Below are 22,079 nucleotides of genomic sequence, written 5' to 3' on the forward strand. Positions count from 1 at the left end.
TCCTGATGTGGGAATTTTCCTGGACAAGTACCCTGATACCGAGGCGAGTGCAGTAAAGGTGGACCGAAGCCAGGACAGGTCCTGAAAGGCTTCAAAGATGGGTCCAGTTTATATCCTCATATTATATCCTAAAGCTACAAGGTGGGGAACTGCAAGTAAGCAAGATCTTACAGAAGCCTATCTGGAAGTCAGCAGGTTGTTAAGGGCAATGACCTATTGACTCAGCTATGTCTCTACATCGTTCTTTTTGAGGTAGAAAAGAGAAGTCAGGCTTGTTAAATAGGCAGTACAAGCAGTGCTTTGCATAAAATCACTAAATAAATCAATCTCTTATAACCGGTCTCTTCTCCTTTATTCTACTTCAGTCTCTTTCTCCCACTCCTCCTCTCATTCTTACTCCCTCCCTCCTCTCTTTTTGCCCCTCCCCCTACAGTATTTGGAAGGAGGGACTCTGATGAAGAGGCTCCAGGTAGTACCAACTGCTGGAATGCATCTCTAACTAGATCCCAGGCAACCTCTGGCTGCATTTATAATTTTCCATATGCTGGCTTACCGTTTCTTTGTTAATGGTTCTCCAAACAGCAAAGAGGTTTGGAAGGATTCGCTGCACTTGCATATGTCGTTGTGCACTATGAAGTTGCTTTGCTTGGGTGACTAACCCTGGAATATAAAATGGTAATTGCTAAGTCTTAACATGGAAGATGCTATCCAGATAGGATGTCAGGTCCGTGTTGGGACGCTGCATGTTACTTACTCATAAAAGTTTTAAGATTGCCATTTCATCATAAAACTAATGGAGGTACTTAAGCCTTGCAGGGGGAAAAAAAACTTTAGCTTGGTTTTAATGGGTTTTTGCTTTTTCCTCACGTAAGCAGTTTATAATCTTTTTTGCAATTTACTGTTTCTTGTTTTAAAAATCATTTTTAAAAGTATTTTATAAAACAAATTGTTGTGTTCAGTATGTAAAGGGAAATCAGTTCTGCTGTATGAAAGCATATTTGTGCACTGGATTACATGTCTGTGCTGAAGAGTAAGAACATGCAGAGTCCTCTGTTGTCTTAGATGGACCACCATGCAAAGGTTGACTTAAGAGTCTTCAACACAACAGAACAATTTGCATGAACAATGTGTCTTCTCAAATATGTGACCATGCCGGGTGCTTTTTTCTATTTTTATTATCTGTTAAATTTTACAGTGATATTTCTTTGTATACATAAAGGCAATTCTCTTTACTCATCAAAGAAAAAGTCTTTTCAACTTGACTTTAAAAAGAAAACAAGGGAAAGCTGGTGCTTCAGAATTCTAATCACTGTTTTTGAATGACATTGCAGCAATAGTTTTTCAAAAGCAAAATATAAAAGAACCATTGCTGTCACAAGGCCTCGGGCAATATGTTAAAGTCTGGTGCTGTTAATTTTTCATATAAGGAATTGTCCCAAGAACTCCCCTACTTAACCTTAGAATTAACAAAAGAATTCCATGGTGTGAGTGCCGAAATCACTAAAAATATATTTTTTTATTCTTAGGTATTTATTTCATTTACATTTCCAATGCTATCCCAAAAGTCTCACACACCCACTCTCCCACCCACCCACTCCCAACTCTTGGTCCTGGCGATCCCCTGCACTGAGATATATAAGGTCTGCACGACCAATGGGCCTCTTTTTCCACTGATGGCTGACCAGGCCATCTTCTGATACATATGCAGCTAGAGACACAAGCTCTGGGAGGGGGTTACTGGTTAGTTCATATTATTGTTCCACCTATAGGGTTGCAGATTCCCCCCAGCTCCCTGGGTACTTCCTCCAGCTCCTCCATTGGGGGCCCTGTGATCCATCCAGTAGTTGAATGTGAGCATCCACTTCTGGGTTTGCTAGGCCCGGGCATAGTCTCACAAGACACAGCTATATCAGGGTCCTTTCAGCAAAATCTTGCTAATGTATGCAATAGTGTCTCTTGTGTGCGCCGGACTCGACCAGCAAGAATGACACTGCAACAGGATCCTTCTGCACATGTTTATTGGGAGAGCTTGATTGCAGAGGCAAAGAGACCCAGAGCCCAGAACTGGTGCTGCTTATATAGGCCTAGGAGAGGCATGTCTCACACCCAGATTGGTTATTCAATAAGCCTCATTTGCATATTCCTCATAAGATTGGCTACTCTCTCTCTGTACCTCACAGAGCCTCATTATCATACCTCATTTGTATGTCTCACATCTGATTGGTTATACTCTCAAAGCCTCATTATCATGCCCGGGCCAGGCAGTCTCTTTGCAAAAAACTTTACTGCATATGTACACATTGGTTGTTCGTCCAAACTTATGCGTGGTGGCCAACAGTAGTCAGCGCCACTCTGCAACTGCACAAGTGGCTTCCCACAAGTGTCAGCGTTTGGAGGCTGATTATGGAATGGATCCCCAGGTATGGCAGTCTCTAGATGGTCCATTCTTTCATCTCAGCTCCAAACTGTCTCTGTAGCTCCTTCCATGGCTGCCTTGCTCCCATTTCCAAGAAGGGGCAAAGTAGGAGCAAACCTTGGTCTTTGTTCTTCCTGAGGTTCATGTGCTTCACAAATTGTATCTTACATCTTGGGTATTCTAAGTTTCCGGGCTAATATCCACTTATCAGTGAGTACATATCATGTGAGTTCTTTTGTGATTGAGGTACCCCACGAAGGATGATGCCATCCAGGTCCATCCATTTGCCTAGGAATTTTATAAATTCATTCTTTTTAATAGCTGAGTAGTACTCCATTGTGTAAATGTATCCATTCCTCTGTTGAGGGGCATCTGGGTTCTTTCCAGCTTCTGGCTATTATAAATAAGGCTGCTATGAACATGGTGGAGCATGTGTCCTTCTTACTGGTTGGAACATCTTCTGGATATATGCCCAGGAGAGGTATTGTGGAATCCTCCAGTAGTACTATGTCCAATTTTCTGAGGAACCACCAGATTGATATCCAGAGTGGTTGTAAAAGCTTGCAATCCCACCAACAATGGAGGAGTGTTCCTCTTTCTCTACATCCTCGCCAGCATCTGCTGTCACCTGAATTTTTGATCTTAGCCATTCTGACTGGTGTGAGGTGGAATCTCAGAGTTGTTTTGATTTGCACTTCCCTGATGATTAAGGATGCTGAACATTTTTTCAGGTGCTTCTCTGCCATTCGGTATTCCTTGGGTGAGAATTCTTTGTTTAGCTCTGAGCCCCATTTTTAATGGGGTTATTTGATTTTCTGGAGTCCACCTTCTTGAGTTCTTTATATATATTGGATATTAGTCCCCTATCTGATTTAGGATAGGTAAAGATCCTTTCCCAATCTGTTGGTAGCCTCTTTGCCTTATTGACAGTGTCTTTTGCCTTGCAGAAACTTTGCAATTTTATTAGGTCCCATTTGTCTATTCTCCATCTTACAGCACAAGCTATTGCTGTTCTATTCAAGAATTTTTCCCCTGTGCCCATATCTTCGAGGCTTTTCCCCACTTTCTCCTATATAAGTTTCAGTGTCTCTGGTTTTATGTGGAGTTCTTAATCAACTTAGATTTGACCTTAGTACAAGGAGATAGGAATGGATCAATTCGAATTCTTCTGCATGATAACCTCCAGTTGTGCCAGCACCATTTGTTGAAAATGCTGTCTTTTTTCCACTGGATGGTTTTAGCTCCCTTGTCAAAGATCAAGTGACCATAGGTGTGTGGGTTCATTTCTGGGTCTTCAATTCTATTCCATTGGTCTACTGGTCTGTCAGTATACCAGTACCATGCAGTTTTTATCACAATTGCTCTATAGTAAAGCTTTAGTTCAGGCATGGTGATTACACCAGAGGTTCTTTTATCCTTGAGAAGAGTTTTTACTATCCTAGGTTTTTTGTTATTCCAGATGAATTTGCAGATTGCCCTTTCTAATTTGTTGAAGAATTGAGTTGGAATTTTGATGGGGGTTGTATTGAATCTGTAGATTGCTTTTGGAAAGATAGCCATTTTTACTATTTTGATCCTGCCAATCCATAAACATGGGAGATCGTTCCAACTTCTGAGATCTTCTTTAATTTCTTTCTTCAGAGACTTGAAGTTCTCATCATACAGATCTTTTACTTCATTAGTTAGAGTCACGCCCAGGTATTTTATATTATTTGTGACTACTGAGACGGGTTTTGTTTCCCTAATTTCTTTCTCAGCCTGTTTATCCTTTGTGTAGAGAAAGGCCATTGACTTGTTTGAGTTAATTTTATATACAGATACTTCTTTGAACCTGTTTATCAGGCGTGGGAGTTCTCTGGTGGAATTTTTAGGGTCACTTATATATACTATCATATCATCTGTAAAAAATTGATATTTTGACTTCTTCCTTTCCAATTTGTATCCCCTTGATCTCCATTTGTTGTGGAATAGCTCTGGCTAGGACTTCAAGAACAATGTTGAATAGGTAGGAAGAAAGTGGGCAGCCTTGTCTAGTCCCTGATTTTAGTGGGATTGTTTCCAACTTCTCACCATTTAGTTTGATGTTGGCTACTGGTTTGCTGTAGATTGCTTTTATCATGTTTAAGTATGGGCCTTGAATTCCTGATCTTTCCAAGACGTTTATCATGAATGGGTGTTGGATTTTGTCAAATGATCATCTAACGAGATGATCATGTGGTTTTTGTCTTTGAGTTTGTTTATATAATGGATTACATTGATGGACTTCCATATACTAAACCAATCCTGATTCCCTGGAATGAAACCTACTTGGTCAGGATGGATGATTGTCTTGATGTGTTCTTGGATTCGGTTAGTGAGAATTTTATTGAGTATTTTTGCATCAATATTCAGGTCTGAAGTTCTCTATCTTTGTTGGGTCTTTCTGTGGTTTAGGTATCAGAGTAATTGTGGCTTCATAGATTGAGTTGGGTAGAGTACCTTCTGCTTCTATTTTGTGGAATCGTTTGTGAAGAAATGGAATTAGATATTTGTTAAAGGTCTGATAGAACTCCGCACTAAACCCATCTGTTCCTGGGTGGGTTTTTTTGGGAGAATATTAATGACTGCTTCTATTTCTTTAGGGGATATAGAATTATTTAGATCATTAACCTGATCCTGATTTAACTTTGGTACATGGTATCTGTCTAGAAATTTGTCCATTTCATCCAGGTTCTGCGGTTTTGTTGAATATAGCCTTTTATAAAAGGATCTGATGGTGTTTTGGATTTCTTCAGAATCTGTTGTTATGTCTCCCTTTTCATTTCTGATTTTGTTAATTAGGATGCTGTCCCTGTGCCCTTAAGTGAGTCTGGCTAAGGATTTATCTATCTTGTTGATTTTCTCAAAGAACCAGCTCCTCGTATGGTTGATTCTTTGAATAGTTCTTCTTGTTTCCACTTGGTTGATTTCACCCCTGAGTTTGATTATTTCCTGCTGTCTACTCCTCTTGGGTTAATTAGCTTCCTTTTGTTCTAGAGCTTTCAGGTGTGTTGTCAAGCTGCTAGTGTGTGCTCTCTCTAGTTTCTTTTGGGGGGCACTCAGAGCTATGAGTTTTCCTGTTGGAAATGCTTTCATTGTGTCCCATAAGTTTGGGTATGTTGTGGCTTCATTTTCATTAAACTCTTTTTAAAAAGTCCTTAATTTCTTTCTTTATTCCTTCCTTGACCAAGGTATCATTGAGAAGAGTGTTGTCCAGTTTCCACGTGAATGTTGGCTTTCTATTATTTATGTTGTTATAAGATCAGTCTTAGTCCATGGTGATCTGATAGGATGCATGGGACAATTTCAATATTTTTGTATCTGTTGAGGCCTGTTTTGTGATCAATTATATGGTCAGTTTTGGAGAAGGTACCATGAGGTGCTGAGAAGAAGGTATATCCTTTTGTTTTAGGATAAAATGTTCTGTAGATATCTGTTAGATCCATTTGTTTCATAACTTCTGTTAGTTTCACTGTGTCCCTGTTTAGTTTCTGTTTCCATGATCTATCCATTGATGAAAGTGGTGTGTTGAAGCTTCCCACTATTATTGTGTGAGGCGCAATGTGTGCTTTGAGCTTTACTAAAGTTTCTTTAATGTATGTGGCTGCCCTTGTATTAGGAGTATATATATTCAGAATTGAGAGTTCATCTTGGAAGATTTTACCTTTGATGAGTATGAAGTGCCCCTCCTTGTCTATTTTGATGACTTTGGGTGGGAAGTCGATTTTATTCGATATTAGGATGGCTACTCCACCTTGTTTCTTCAGACCATTTGCTTGGAAAATTGTTTTCCAGTCTTTCACTCTGAGGTAGTGTCTGTCTTTTTCCCTGAGATGGGTTTCCTGTAAGCAGCAAAATGTTGGGTCCTGTTTGTGTAGCCCGTCTGTTAGTCTTTGTCTTTATATTGGGGAGTTGAGTCCATTGATATTAAGAGATCTTAAGGAAAAGTAATTGTTGCTTCCTATTATTTTTGTTGTTAAAGTTGGCATTCTGTTCTTGTGGCTGTCTTCTTTTAGGTTTGTTGAGGGATTACCTTCTTGCTTTTTCTAGGACATGGTTTCCGTTTTTGTATTGTTTTTTTTTCCTGTTATTATCCTTTAAAGGGCTGGATTCGTGGAAAGATAATCTGTGAATTTGGTTTTGTCGTGGAATACTTTGGTTTCTCCATCTATGGTAATTGAGAGTTTGGCTGGGTATAGTAGCCTGGGCTGGAATTTGTGTTCTCTTAGTGTCTGTTAACATCTGTCCAGGTTCTTCAGGCTTTCATAGTCTCTGGTGAAAAATCTGGTGTAATTCTGATAGGCCTTCCTTTATATGTTACTTGACCTTTTCCCCTTACTGCTTTTAATATTCTCTCTTTATTTAGGGCATTTGTTGTTCTGATTATTATGTGTCGGGAGGAATTTCTTTTCTGGTCCAGTCTATTTGGAGTTCTGTATGCTTATTGTATGTTCATGGGCATGTCATTCTTTTGGTTTGGGAAGTTTTCTTCTATAATTTTGTTGAAGATATTTGCTGGCCCTTTAAGTTGAAAATCTTCAATCTCATCTACTCCTATTATCCGTAGGTTTGGTCTTCTCATTGTGCCCTGGATTTCCTGGATGTTTTGAGTTAGGATCTTTTTGCATTTTGCATTTTCTTTGATTGTTGTGCCGATGTTCTCTATGGAATCTTCTGCACCTGAGATTCTCACTTCCATCTCTTGTATTTTATTGCTGATGCTCGCATCTATGGTTCCAGATTTCTTTCCTAGGATTTCTATCTTCAGCGTTGCCTCACTTTGGGTTTTCTTTATTGTGTCCACTTCCCTTTTTAGGTCTAGTATGGTTTTGTTCATTTCCATCACCTGTTTGGATGTGTTTTCCTCTTTTTCTTAAGGACCTGTAACTCTTTAGCAGTGTTCTCCTGGATTTCTTTAAGTGAGTTATTAAAGTCCTTCTTGATGTCCTCTACCATCATCATGAGATATGCCTTTAAATCCAGGTCTAGCTTTTCGGGTGTGTTGGGGCACTCAGGACTGGCTGAGGTGGGAGTGCTGGGTTCTGATGATGGTGAGTGGTCTTGGTTTCTGTTAGTAAGATTCTTACGTCTGCCTTTTGCCATCTTGTAATCTCTGTTGTCAGTTGTTATAGTTGTCTCTGGTTAGAGCTTGTTCCTTTCATGATTCTGTTAGCCTCTACCAGCAGACCTGGGAGACTAGCTCTCTCCTAAGTTTCAGTGGTTAGAGCACTCTCAGCAGGCAAGCTCTCCTCTTGCAGAGAAGGTACACAGATATCTGTTGTTTGGACTTGCCTCCTGGCAGAAGATGAAGGCCTGAAACAGGGCCTGTCCCAGAAGCTGTTAGCTTCTGTAGTCCATACTCTCATCTGTGCAGACTAATCTTGGCAGGATCCCGGAACAAAGATGGCTCCCGACGATGCTCTGGCAAAGCCCTTCCGGGTGGGGTGGAGAAGGTGCCTGGATGTCTGGAGCCTGAAAAGGGGCCTGCCTTAGAAGCTCTGTGGCTCCTGCCTGTCCCAGAAGCTGTTAGCTTCTGTAGTCCACACTCTCACCTGTCTTGGCGGGATCTGGGAATGAAGATGGCTCCTGCAGATGCTCTGGCAAAACTCTCCCGGGCGGTGTGGACACCTCTCCTCTGGCAGGGAAGGTGCCCGGATGTCTGGAGCCTGTGCAGACTAGTCTTGGCAGCTAAAAATATATTTTAATTCATCAAAGTATGTTTTTTATCATCTTTGTTTAGATTAACATGAAATGTAATGGGTTTCACAATGGAATCTTCATTGACATGTATCAGGTACTTTTATTCTTATTCATTTCCTTTTAGAAACTCTTCTCACCCATTATCCCTATCTTTTCTTGGATTAGTCCTAACATCTGCTCTCATATTACATTACATTCTTTAACTTCATGAATTCCCAACTTCCTTAAGATCTCTTACTTCTCTCATGATCTCCTTTCTAGACTTATGAACTACATACACAGCAATAACTACACACACACACACACACACACACACACACACACACACACACACACTTTTAAACTTTGTTTCATGTCAGAGAAAAACAGGCAATATTTATAAGCCTGGTTTATTTTGCTTAACATGGTGATTTTCACTTGCATTCACTTCCTTCCAAACGTCAAGATTATGCTTTTCTTTGTGGCTTCATAAAATCCTGCTGTGTACACAAACCACATTTGCTTATCCATTGTTGAAGGACATCTAGACCAGTTCCACAACTGGCTGTTGTAACTTGTGCTGGAATAGACACAGATGTGCAAGTACCCTGCAGTGTATTGTCTTAGAATCCTTCAGGTATACTCACAAAAGCAGTATGAATGGATTGTATTTCAGTTTTTTGAGGGAACTCTATGGGATTTCCATAGTGGCTGGACCAATTCATAGTTATATCCTCAGTACAAATATGGTTTCCTTTTCCCACATCTTTTTCTAGCACTTGCATTGATGTGTTTCTTCATGATAATCATCAGAACTGAGTTAAATGAAATGTCAAAGTTTTCATTTGCATTCACCTGATGTATTAGTCAGGATTCTCGAGAGTCACAGAACTTAAGAAATGTCTCTATATTGAGAGAATTTACGGTGATGACTTACAGTCTGTAGTCCAACTAACCCAACAATGGTCAGCTATAAATAGGAAGTCCAAGAATCTAGTAGTTGCTCAGACTGAAAAGTCTGGTTGTTTCAGCTGGTCTTCTGTAAAAGTAGGTTTCAACACTTGTTCTGGCTACTGAGTGCAAGTAGATGAAGATGAGTGAATATTTCTTCTTTCAATGTCCTTATATAGGCTTCCAGCAGAAGGTGTGGCCCAGATTACAGGTGTGTGCAACCATACCTGGATCTGGGACTTGTTTTGTCCCAGGCTGACCTTGAACTCAGAGATCTCCTTGCCTCAGTCTCAAGGGAAATAAGATATGTGCTACCTTGCCTGGGCCTAAGCTTTTCAAGGCCTCTATGCCTCAAGATCTCCATGCAAAGATCCAGGTCAAAAACTTGTATCTTCCAGCCTCAAGATCTGGATCACAGGTGAGCCCTCCAATTCTGGATTGTAGTTCGTTCCAGATAGAGTCAAGTTGACAACCAGGAATAGCCATTAAACCTGATGACGTGGATATTGAATATTTTTTCAACTTACTTGCCTTTGTATTTCTCATTTTAATCTCATCAGCCCATCTATTGATTGGATGATGGGGGTTGCTAAATATTTTGAGCTCTTTATATATCCTAGATACTAATCCCCAAGTAATAGATGGTTGGAAGAGATCTCCTCCGTTACTGCAGACCATCTCTTCCTACTGGTGATTGTTCTCTTTGCTGTGCAGGTGTTCTCCAATTCCACGTCATCCCAGGGGGCAACCCATGAGATTCTTTCCTGTGCTACAGCATGACTGTTCAGAAAATCCTTAACTGTATCCTGTGAACTTTTCCCTATGATTTCCTCAAGCAGTGTCCAATAAACAGTCCTTATGTTCAGGTCTTTGATTTTTTTAAAAACTTGTAGCTTTTGTGTAGGGTAACAAATACAATTTTAGCTTCATTCTACACTTAAAAACACAGTTGAGTTGTAGATGACCCAACACCATTTGTGTCAAAAAAAACAAACAAACAAACAAATAAGCAGTATTTTTCAAGTGTGTGTGTGTGTGTGTGTGTGTGTGTGTGTTTAGTATCTTTGTCAAAAATTAAGTGGCTATAGCTGCAGGAGACTTTCTGCGAGTTAATGTTATCTCAGCTTCCTCTGTCCAATATGTCTTCCTTGCAAGTGCCAGGCTAACATGGGCTACATGAGAGCATCTCAAAACAAAATAACAAACAAATGGGAGTATTCACAAAATCAGTTAAATGTGATGATGGTAGCAATAATACAACATGAGAATTTAAGAGAAAAAAATCATAAAGTGAAGTCAGAATAAGACAGCATATATTGGACTAGGAAGAGGGAAACACAGACAAGCAGAATAAAAAGAAACTAAAGAAGATTATTGCCCCAAAAGGAGGAAAATGCATAAACAAAGGTTAGATGAATATGTTAAAGGTAGTAAATAAAAATATTTTAAAATTTTAAACTGTAACCGAGCAGTGGTGGCACATGCCTTTAATCCCAGCACTGGGGAGGCAGAAGCAGGCAGATTTCTGAGTTCGAGGCCAGCCTGGTCTACAAAGTGAGTTCCAGGACAGCCAGGGCTACATAGAGAAACCCTGTCAAACAAATAAACAAAAAATTTAAACTCTAACACTATTACACTGCACTGATTACAAATGTGCTTTCTATACAAGTATCATATTGCCAAATTGCCTATTTTATTTGAAACAAAATAAGAGACTTGCTAGTTGTGTCGCTTAAGAAACAAAACAAACCAGAACAAGAACCCATGTGAAGTCAGTGAAGTGTTCCATCACCTTCTTTCTGATTTCTCAAGTAAGATCTGCTATGTCTGTATGTGGGGTGGGGTGTCAGGAGCAGCTGAACACTGAGCTTCTGTTTTTCCTATGGCTTGTACTGTTGTTGAGTCTGTGTTGAAAAGTTCCTGATGTCTGCCAGAGCTGTTTCCACGGTAACTTTTTTTTTTCTTTTTGTATGTGTGCCAGGGACTTTGTATGCCACACTTAGCTCTCCCCTCTCTCCTGAAGAGTCCTGGGAGAATACCCTTTACCTGGTTGGGAACATTCACCTAAAGTTTGTGTCCTGTCACATTGAGAGTATGAGACAGAGAGAGACAGGTAAAATCAAAGGACCTCCTACCTTCAAGATGCCATCGATCGTGCCTCTGGAGGGATGCCACTGTGAAGTCAGACAGTACTGGGAATTAAGAGTTCTTGGGTCCATAGCAGTGAAGCATGGCTAGCAGCTCACGATTGTAAATGACTCTTTGGCTTCAAGTTCAGGGCTGTTGAACTCAGTGAGTAAGTTCTGCTGATAAGAGGTGGTTTTAGCTGCAGAAGACAAGACTCTCTCTGTTAAGGCACTTCTCAGCTTGAGCCCAACCCCTGCCTTCTGCATCCTTTCATTTAGCAGTGTCCGACCCTCTTGCTCTCAACAACTGTATCTCTGAGTCTTTCAGCAGGGGCTTGTGGTAGGCTAAACTGAGGCTCTCTGACCGGTGGGTGCTAGCTGATGTCAAGCTCTGAGCTAGCTCAGATGTCAACAGTGGTGGTTAGTTCAATGGTACCGGGGCCATTGTCTTCCAAGTAGTTTATCCTGACAAAACGGGATTTCTGTTGGCCTCTGACCCACAGACTGGAGAAGTTACTCTCTCTTTCTAGAACAGCAGTAGTGGGATGTGAGGCAGCTGTGGCCTGGGGGTAAAGCTGCTGTGGCTGCCTCCAGCTTATCTTTGGAAGCAGCGTCCACTTCCCCTCCCTCTACCAGTGAACTTTGTGGCTGAGGCTGTGTGTTTCTTCACTTTACCTTGTAAATGAATGATTTGTTCCTTAGGCCCTGGTTCGTTTGTTTGTTTATTTGTTTGTTTTAAATTTTTGGAGCTTGTTTCATCATTGGATTATAAGTGTTCAAAAGCTCAGTGTGAAATTCAGTGAATCATTAAAGTTGCACAAAAAGAAAAATGGGTTAAATGATCTAATCTCTTAACTTGTAAACTGAATATAGTGCAGCAGAATAGACAGAGCACAGCATTCCAGGGCACTTCACCTTCCTAAGACAGGTGGACTTGAGATGGAGAACAGGGAAATCTTCTGTTATTATCAGTTAAATTCTGATATGTGAGCTTCTCTACTCTGTAAAATGTCATGTTTTTATCTCAGACATACATACTGATAACATGAGACAGAACATTAAGTAGTGGTAAATAAGCCGGGCGTGGTGTCGAACGCCTTTAATCCCAGCACTTGGGAGGCAGAGGCAGGTGGATTTCTAAATTCAAGGCCAGCCTGGTCTACAGAGTGAGTTCCAGGACAGCCAAGACTACAGAGAAACCCTGTCTCCAAAAACAAAAACAAAAAACAAACAAACAAAGTAGTGGTAAATAAGGCAACTTAAGGGAAACCAGAATTGCTCTTTTTCCAAAAGGAAATCTTTGAGATGAAGTAACGTGAAGGAATTGGTTCTCGGTTCCAGGAACAGTGGGAAAATCTTAGAATTGTATCCTTTGTTTCTATTAAAATTACCAGCTTGACAGTTTGCAGTGCTGAAACACAGCACTCAATCTACTCAGAGCATCTCAAACTATTTTCTATCTCAGCTAAATAAACTTGGTCACGCTGTGTTCCCATGAAGAGGAATGCAGTGTCTTTAAAATTTGAAAGACCTGTTATTTGATCTATCTCTTGTTATTTTCATGACTAGAAGGGTTACTGGCAAGCCTTAAAGAGCAGTGCTAGCTCAAGCATGCTTGGCATGAAAACTTATCACTCAACATGGCGAGAGCACTGCCTAAAGGTGTGAAGATCTGAGTTCCCTTCAGCCCTGGAACACCCAGGCCAAAGGTACCTACAGGGGGCGTGCTTTGAACATTGCTCCTCACAAAGTGCATTTCAGACCAGTGCTCTTCACTGCATTTGTCTATGGTTCAGTTGCTCATTTGTGCTGAGCAGGAGTCCATAACCATTAAGATCCCCGTGTATTTAAGAAAGGTGGGCGTCAGGGAGATGATATGACTCTGTGGCTTTAGTCTCCCCAAACCTCAAAGCTCAGCACGTGGGGAGGGGATAGTTTTGATACAACACGGGTGTTTCCTTAGGTCTTCACAGAAAACCTCAGCATTCACTAATATCAGTGACTCTCAAGTACTATCTCCAGGAACTGTTGGGAAATAGCTCCTTATGATAGAAGAGACTGTATATTAATGTTTCCTGAAAAATACATTAAAATCTGAACCATGATAGGACCGTCCTTCAGTGTAGACTGGCTAGACATTTTTGAAGAATCAGCATATTATATGGGAAAAAATAGCAGATGTAGAATCCAAAAAAAAAAATCTCATTTGGAGTTGACAGGTGTGCTTTAAAGTTGTTTTTTTATAAGATCTATCTAGGCCACTAAATCTTTGTACTATTTTAAGACTAGGTTACTTTAGCTATAAATGGGGATTGTAGTAGTTATAGAAGACATGCAAAGCAACAGAAGACTTGAAACACAACAGGTCAGTCATCATAATTTGCATGGTGTTTATGAAGCTCTACCCATGGGAGCAGGGAGCTTCTTTTACAAGAAGAGCAACAACCTAGCTCTTGCAGGTCAACTGGGCTTCCAGTGTTTCCATTGTTTTTTCCCAGCCCTTTTTCTTATTTAATTACATGGTCACTGAGATAATCACGAAGCTCAAAGCTCGCTAAGACCGTATAGGCGTTGATGTATTGTGTTAAGTGAATATCTCCATAACAACCAGGCTCCTTGCTGATTTTGACCGATTTTACATACAATTGGTGGCGGGATGGCAAGTGAAGTGTATCTCCTTGCACTGCTAAAGGCCAGCCTCATCCTGGGTTTATACAGTGCCTCTCGTCTAGTGGAACCCTGAGTGGCTTCAGAATACTCCTGACCGGTGTCTACTTTTCCAGCCCCACCCTTCTCTCGTCCCCTGCCTGTGTAAAAAGATCCTTGATTTTATTTTTCCTCAGATTTTCCCAATAATGAATTGTATCCATCTGGCATGGGCTCACAAACAGATGCTTGCACATGCTAAAGAAAACAGTCAAGAAATTGAGACAGGAAAGAAAAGAGCAGGGCTCCATTTATAGGAAGGAAGAGGAGATGAAAATAACACGAGACAAATAAGTACACAGAGAACAGCAAAAGGCAGAAGGTTGTCTCACTAGAACAAGCCCCAGATGGTTTCTAGAAGGCTCCACGGCTCCTAGAACATAGGTGTGGGTTGTCTGTGGACATTTTAGAAGCAGCCCACTTTAGGAAGTTGCACGTTGATCCATTGCTGTCTGCTATGAGTCGGGACCAGCTGTCTTGTTGCTGTGAGATAAATTTCCACCTATTGTACTGGCATGTGAAAACAAAAATATGCCCATCAGTGCTGTGGGAATCTTCATCCTCAGAATAATGTGTGTAGTGAAAGATAAGAGAGATGATGTTGAAAGTTACATTTGATGTTTGAGCTTCAAATGACATAAAGGGGAAAAATCCTTTTGACAGCTTGAAGCCAACTTTGAAATAAGGCATATTGTTTAGTTTAGTTTCTTAGTATTTATGATGAATTTTAAATAAAATTTTATGCAATTGAAAATATAAACAAGTAATGCGATTGTGGGCCTGTCCACAAGTCCATAAGTCCGAAGCATTTTCCAGTTCATACTTCTTGAAAATGAAGTTTGTTTGTGCGTTAATGAGAGAATGCTATTAGGGGAGCTTAATAAGTTCAGCAAATTAAGTGTTAATTTCAGGGGAAAACTGAATCAGTTGAAAGGAATATTGCTTTTTTTTTGTGACTGAAAAGGGGTAGAGCCGTGGGAAGTCATTGTTAATAGCTTTTATCTATCTAGATATATAACAAATTCACTCAGATTTTTTAAATGTTAGCCCCTTTTGGAAACCAGAAGTCCCTGTAGAAAATTCCAAACAGTTACATCCTCCTGTGCTCAGGAAGATCCTAGAGGCGCAGAACAGTTAAACTCTAGAAAACTGGACTTTATAAAAAGAATGGTGCTTACTACAGTTACGTATAGCTCATTCTAGAGTGTTCTAGAAATACATAGAATACTAGGAATACTTTCTTTTGAGTTGTAGGCCTTCTCAAACAGTTTCATTCAATCTCATGCCATGCGTCTACAACACCAGGGACCTTATCATTTCATGAGTTAACCTTTGGAGTCACCTTTATTTTTCTGAGTACTTGGTCTTTGTCATTTTAGTCAGTTCTTTAAAGGTTCGTTTATTGAGCTTTCACCAATCATTTTAACTTAAACTGTATTTATCCACCCACCTAGATTTACAGATGGACAAATTCAACGTGTTTTTAGCCCTCGAAGCGTACCCACCCTTAACTGCTTCATGTATTTTCAGTGCATTGGTCTAGGATGGTACTTATGTACCCAATACTTGGGGGAAATGGTGCATATCTTATCTGATGTTAGAATCGATACTGTACTTTGCACTTACATTTATTAAATGCATACAAGTAAACTAAGTTATCTATTATACTTATAGGTTATATGTTTTCCTCAAGACTTTAAAGAAAACCACATGTGTCAATAGTTTTGTTCGTGTCGTCGACCACTATACAGTGAACTTCAGACTGTGAGTGACTAGTGAGAAGACAGACTCTCTACAGATACTAACAGGGAGGGTCAGGTCTTGGAGCAGAGTGCCATCAGATCCCCCACTCCAAGCCCCCAGCCAAGTTTCCTCCCAGACATTCTAATGACTAAAGCATCAAGCCTACAGTCTTTTAACATAGTCTGTGCAATAGAGTTATGCTGTCTTCTGCTCATATCAAACATGGCTATGCTGTCTAAATTCCTACCACCCTGTTCCCAGTTTCCTTCTAGTTAAATAGGCATGATACTCCTTTATAAAGTTGTTCCAGCCATGGAAGAATTTTTGGGTTCTCTCATAGACATGTGGTAAGTAGTCAACACATTGAGTCTATGAATGCTGAGTCTACACCATTTTGATCTTAGCTTTGAAATCAGACTTCCACTTCAACCATTACTCCAAGACTTTCGTTTCATAGCTATTGTCTGACATCTGCCCTAGATTTGGTAGATTGCATTGCTTTGTGAGTGGTTGAGAGCTTACTAGCTGACTTGAACACGATAGTCCTCTTATGATTCACTTTTAAGGTGGAATTTGAGGATAGGCCTGACTGATATTAACCTCTCCTACAAAGAGCTGGGAACTGGCCTTCACTGCCCATCTTAAATGGTACAATTGGTCTATTTGTCCTTTTGACCAGGCCTCAGCTTGGGACTTATTTCTTTACCCTCTATTGCCCTCTAGTGACTGCTTTCAGTACTGCCTCACCCGGGGTTTATCCTCCCACTGAAACCCTTGGTTTTCTAAGGACTATAAGAACAGTTAGTTGAATCGTTGCACAGAGTAGATTAAATTACATGCTGCATTTTAAACATATATCCATGTATTAAATTATTAATAATAGATATTTAAGACTCATGAAAATGAAGGAAATCAAGATACTGAAGGTGTAAAATGTGCCATGTCAAAAAGAGAAGCAGTTTAAACATTAGAAATTTATACTAATTACTACAGGCGCCATGATTAAACATTCTCCTTTGTTAGCCAATTGGTTGCATGGAAGTCACAAAAGGCATTATCGATCATTAAAAGCAACTTTGTATTATTTACAAAGTGCATGCAAAAAGAACATTGTTTAAGTTTGTTCTAACATAACGCTATCAGGGAAAGTTAAACATATGTTATACCTTAGTTTCAATAAGGAAAATTTATAAAAAAGGTGATTGATTTAAATTTTAAAATACAGTGAGTAATGAACAAAATGTTGATTTTTGCCATCCAAAGTACTTTAGTATTTGTCATTAACACAAGTACTGTTACCTCAAACTCAAACATAATTCACACGAAGACACAAATTTACTAAAATTAACAGGAGGGTGCAGTAATACTTTGATGAGAAAGCAAATATTTTTAAGACTTACAAATAGCTGGAAGATTGAGGGAAAGGCTCAAGAAATAGAAAATTCTCGATAAAGATCAAGAAAATAGATGATTCTTCTACAAGATGTGGGGAAGCTGGCTTAAAAACAACCAAGATAAAAAAAAATCTTAGTTTTCTGTGCTTGGAAGAACACAGTAAGATGTACAGCCAACAGACACTGAACTTCCCATGGAGGAAGGGGATAGTCCTATGGAATTCTGCAATGCTGAGAACCCATCCAGAGTACTAAATTCAACTCAAAGTGCCAGGTTAGCTCTGGCAAGCACAGACCATGATGCCTGGCAAAGTAACCAACTCAAGAGGAGGGGAGCAATCCTTACATGTGTGACGAACTCTGGGGGAGGGGGGTTCTGTACTTTCTGAGATTCTAAGCAAGGAGAGCCTGGGTGAACATTAAATTGAACCCATTATTAGTAACTACCTCAGATGGCCTGGAGTGAGGGGCCAGTTCTTAGTAGTTAGTGCATGTTGTGCAACTTCGCACACCTGCCTGAGACTGGACTCCAGAAGACACCTAAGAAGCCAGAGCAAACCTGTGCATGTCTGTAATCCCTGCACTGGAGACAAAGGACACAAGAGACTGTATGTAGCCAAGGGTAGCCTTGAATTTCATGATCTTCCTGCCTTAGCCTGATGAGTCTTGCACCATCGTGCCCAATTCTGAAGTAATTGTTACTACACTATCATGACTTGACTCTTGTAATTTAAAAAGTAAAGGCATGTAGACAGAGGAAGTAAGAAGCTAGAGACTTCTGTACAAGAAACAGAAGAGATACATCCATGTAACAGCAACAATATAGTTACTGTGTCTTGATGTGAAACCTGCTAAACTATAATGCTATGGATGGGGAGAAGTTATATAATTTATGCAAATATACAACATTATAAATATATTATTATTATTATTGAGGCAAACAGAAATTAAGGTTATGTAAATTAGAAAGAAACTTGGGAGAGTTTTACATATTAAAGACATAAATTATTTCTTCATATAGCTGTATATAGGAAGTGGTATAAAAAAGAACCTTTTATTTCATTACTATTTTTACTCTCTAATGTTCAGTGTTGATCATGTATAAAATCTGAGGTGTGTAAATGCGGTCCTTTCCACCATGCCCTAGTTCCCAAATAATGACTCAGGGGCTTATTATTTATTTAAAAATGCCCATGCCAAGCTAGGCCTGACCCTGTTAGCTTATAACTTAAATTAACCTGTTTCTACTTTTCTACTATTCTGTCTGCCACATGGCTACCTCTCTTCTGTTTTATGAGTCAAACTTCCTCCCAGTCCAAGCAGAGAATCTTCCCACACCTCAGACTCTTTCCTAGAGTTCCTCTCTCTCTGCCAAATGCCCCACCATTTTTTAACCCTTACCTCCCCCTTTTTAATGCCCCACCTTTTAATCCTGCCTCAATTTATTGGCCATCAGATTTTTATTGACAGGTGATGCTTCCACACAATACACAAGAAATCTTATCCCTACAGAAGTGGTAATTCACTTTGGAAAACATGATATTTTAAAATCGTCGTCAGTATCTTTTGCTTTTTGATGCATTTATTTTTGGTGCAAAAGTGTCTTTTGACATGTAAATCTTCTTGATATAAGCCCTTTTCTGTCTACATCGTTGCATTTATGCATGCCGACTACAAGTAAATCCAGAGTGGTGGCCCCATTAGAAGAGCTGTTTGCTTTAATTAAGGAGAGCAAGTACAGTCCCTGCTTTATCTAATTCAAGGAAGGAGACAGATAACAAACTGGAAAACAGGCTGTGCAAAGGGCGAAGAGGGAGATTCGGTCTCGCTGTCTTTCATTCAACCATCGAACAGGGTTAAATGTGATTTACACTCTTTTTATTTTAACTTAATCATTCCAATAACTGCAAAGCAAATTACTTTTATGCCGAGAGGGAAAAGTGATTCTAGGGGGAAATTTTTTTAAAGAATAGAAAGAAAGAGATTGCTTTCCTAAATCACTCTGCCAGCAACTCTGAACCAATTGATATTTTTCAAGCCCCTATGGGTTCCATCAAGATCCAAAATGGTTGGTTAAAATTACAGAAGCTATGTAGAAATTACTTAAGGGAAGTGTTTTGCCTTCCTTGAAAAAGAAGGAGAGACAAAAATAAAAAAAAAAAAAAAAAAAGCAGACCACGAGAATGTACCCAGTCCATTAAAAACAGACCACGAGAAAGTACCCAGTCCATTTCTAAGCAGTAATGATCATATGTTTATATAAACAGATCTATAGAAGCATAAAGGTAGCCTATATCGAGCATGTTAATATTTCTAGGGTTTCTGAGGGCAATTGTGCCAGGTTTTCATGGCTGTTTATGATGTCGCTTCATTCCTCAAAAACCTCCCCCTAATTTACATGCCTTGGAGTCAGTTCCACGGAATTCAGTGACCGCAACAGTAACATCAATTTCAGTAGTAAAAGTTGAAGTACCTCTATCCTAGCTTGTCCCCTTGTCAAAACTAATATTGAGGAGAGACTAAAAAAGAACTATGACATCATTTGTCTATTTGAACCCAGAAATGCTTGTTAATTTTTCTGTGTACTATTGTTCTCCATACTAGCACATAACTTCAAGAGCTAAAAATATTATCCTCAACTCCTGAGTTAAAATATATCCAAGATTTTTTTAAAGTCATAACTTTAGGAGAGAGCAATTAAAATGCTACTGATTCAAATGAGAATTGGGGAGGGTGTTTGTAAATACTTGTAAAGTTAAAGTGAATTTGATGAACATAATCCTGGTTAACACGCTTTAAAATATAATATTTGGGGCAATGATTTTCTATAGAGAAAAATAAAATTTATTTTTAATGAACAAATTTAGTTACATTGGTATGGTTAAAATAATTTGTTCTGCTCTCAATTTGCTACCACTTACATTGATAAAATACCCTTGGCAGTCAGAAGGCTTACATCTATTTCTATAAAAATGATGGTCCCCAGAAAGTCCTCTACCTGCCCCATCCCCAGCATGCCCCTGAAAGGACACCATGTAATCACTTTAGCCTGATTCCAGACCATGGACAACTGCTTTAATACAGAACATAATTTTGTTGGACTTGTTGGTTTCAATTTTTTTGAATAGATCATTTTTGATGGCTAATTGATTCTACAACGATGAACCCTTAGACACCTGCTTACTTGACAAGGAACTAGTAACTTAATGCAGTAGTTTATCTTTTGCTTGCCACATCAAATCAGTTCAACACAAGTCTATCATAGTTCTTTTTTTTTTTTTAACTAACCAGATCTTATCTTCTTCTGCTTAAAACTTCCCAATTTCCTTTACTGAATTTAGCATACAAGCAAAGACTAGGAACAAACAAATGTGCACAACATCTTTCGACTGTGGTCATAGATACTCACTTGTGAAAGGAGCTCTTGAATATCTTTGGTGATTTCCAGCTGTTGTATAAATATTTCCTCCTCTGAATGGAAATATTCTATCCTGAAGGGAGAAGGAAAACTGAAAAGACTCAAGGATCCATGGAAACTTCCAAGGCTCAGAATGTTCAGAAAGCCACAAGATTGTCAAGAATCCTTCCCAAGCTTTTACTAGCAGTAATAACCGCTAGGGCAGGAAGACCCTCCACAGTGTTCAAGCTGACTGCACATTGTGCAGAGGACTCTTGTTTTCAGATTTAAAAGTTGTCATCCACTCTGGTATGTCTTCCACCCCCACCCAACAGCGGTGCAGCTGCCTTGAGAATTTAATGCTCATGAGATTAACTCCAGTAAGCTCACTGGTTCATCAAACTAGAGTTGGGTAAAATTGTTTCTTTGGTCTTTTGTTAGTGCCCTGTCTGTAGTTTGTTCATAGCTACCTAGCAAAAGTCTCACACACCAACATATCTTAGACCAAAGCGCCACAAGGTTTAGACTGGGGACCGCTAAGTTCTTTGTAATTAAAGTCCATTACCTTGGGGCTCGAAGTTGCTCTGTTGTCTTAAAAGGGTTGACAGCATCTGTCACCTGCTCCTCTCTTAGTTGTGAGGGTGTAATGAAGGTCTGGTGAGGGGACAGCTTCCCAGCTCACAGCTGGATACTGAGATGTCAGGGACTGAGTGCTAACAGGAGAGACTATCATCCTGGCTACAGGGCATGCAAGGGTTCTGACACTGGAATAAATAAGTTTATGAGCATGAGGAACTATATTAAAGGGCCACAGCTTAGGACAGCTGAAAATCACTTAGGATCGATGCTATGTTGGAACAAACACTATGAATACTATTTAGTAATTTCAAAATAAATGTGCTAATTTTTCATATTTTATGGCTCATTCCATTTTAAGGAAAATCTCTGAAATACTATCAGTACTACTTGATGCTAAAATAAAATGAAAAACTAAACATCCCTTATTTCCTCTGCTTGATGTAATTGAAGATCACCTAGTCAGCAATTGTACTCTACCTCATATTCAAGAGGTGGGGGAAGCCTATAACAAGAGGTAACACATGAAATGGGCCATTATATCTGGGCATGGCTCGAGAACGGATTCAGGGAAAGTCAGGAGTCATACTGCTTTGAGTTTTCTGGAACTAGTTGGGTGATAGGGCACTTAAGACTTGGGTTTGTAAAAGGCTGAGGCCATTATTTCAAAGATCTTATATTCTGAAATGGTAATGTTTTGTGTACACTGTAGGTAATTATGTTTTTAATAGCAGGATTATACAGTTGGCTTCATTCAAAAGCTATTGTTCTGGATAAGGTAAGATCAATGAGATATAAAGACGCAAGATAGACAATGTTCAAAACCCAAGAGGAGAAAACAGATAAAAAGGAACTTTGTCAAAAAAAAAAAAAAACTTGCTCAGAAATCAAGTAAGAAATTGATGGATTTACTAACATGGAGGCCACTGGTGGTATTTAGAGTCAGAGATGACTACAGAAGCTGTTAGAACAGGACAAAATGATGGTGGGGGGTACAGATGAGCAGGAGAATTAACAAGTATTTCACAAAGGTTTGCTATAGATGGAGAGAGAATGCAGGCAGCGTATAAAAA

At 39.5% G+C, this 22,079-nt stretch overlaps 1 protein-coding gene and 1 long non-coding RNA gene across 2 annotated transcripts in view; one reads left to right on the forward strand and one right to left on the reverse strand.

The window, feature by feature from the left end:
- Nucleotides 1-22,079, forward strand: part of Arsj (arylsulfatase J) — a 76,523-nt gene that overhangs the window by 22,835 nt on the left and 31,609 nt on the right. The gene's annotated exons all lie outside the window — the stretch shown is intronic.
- Gm35351 lies at nt 547-20,514 on the reverse strand. Its single transcript, XR_376048.3, has 3 exons — nt 20,443-20,514; nt 11,200-11,390; nt 547-660 (listed from the first exon to the last, which is right to left on the reverse strand). It is a non-coding gene; the product is annotated as a predicted gene, 35351 (long non-coding RNA).

The sequence above is a fragment of the Mus musculus genome, chromosome 3 (assembly GCF_000001635.26).
Source record: "Mus musculus strain C57BL/6J chromosome 3, GRCm38.p6 C57BL/6J".
In the NCBI taxonomy this organism is placed as follows: Eukaryota; Metazoa; Chordata; class Mammalia; order Rodentia; family Muridae; genus Mus; species Mus musculus.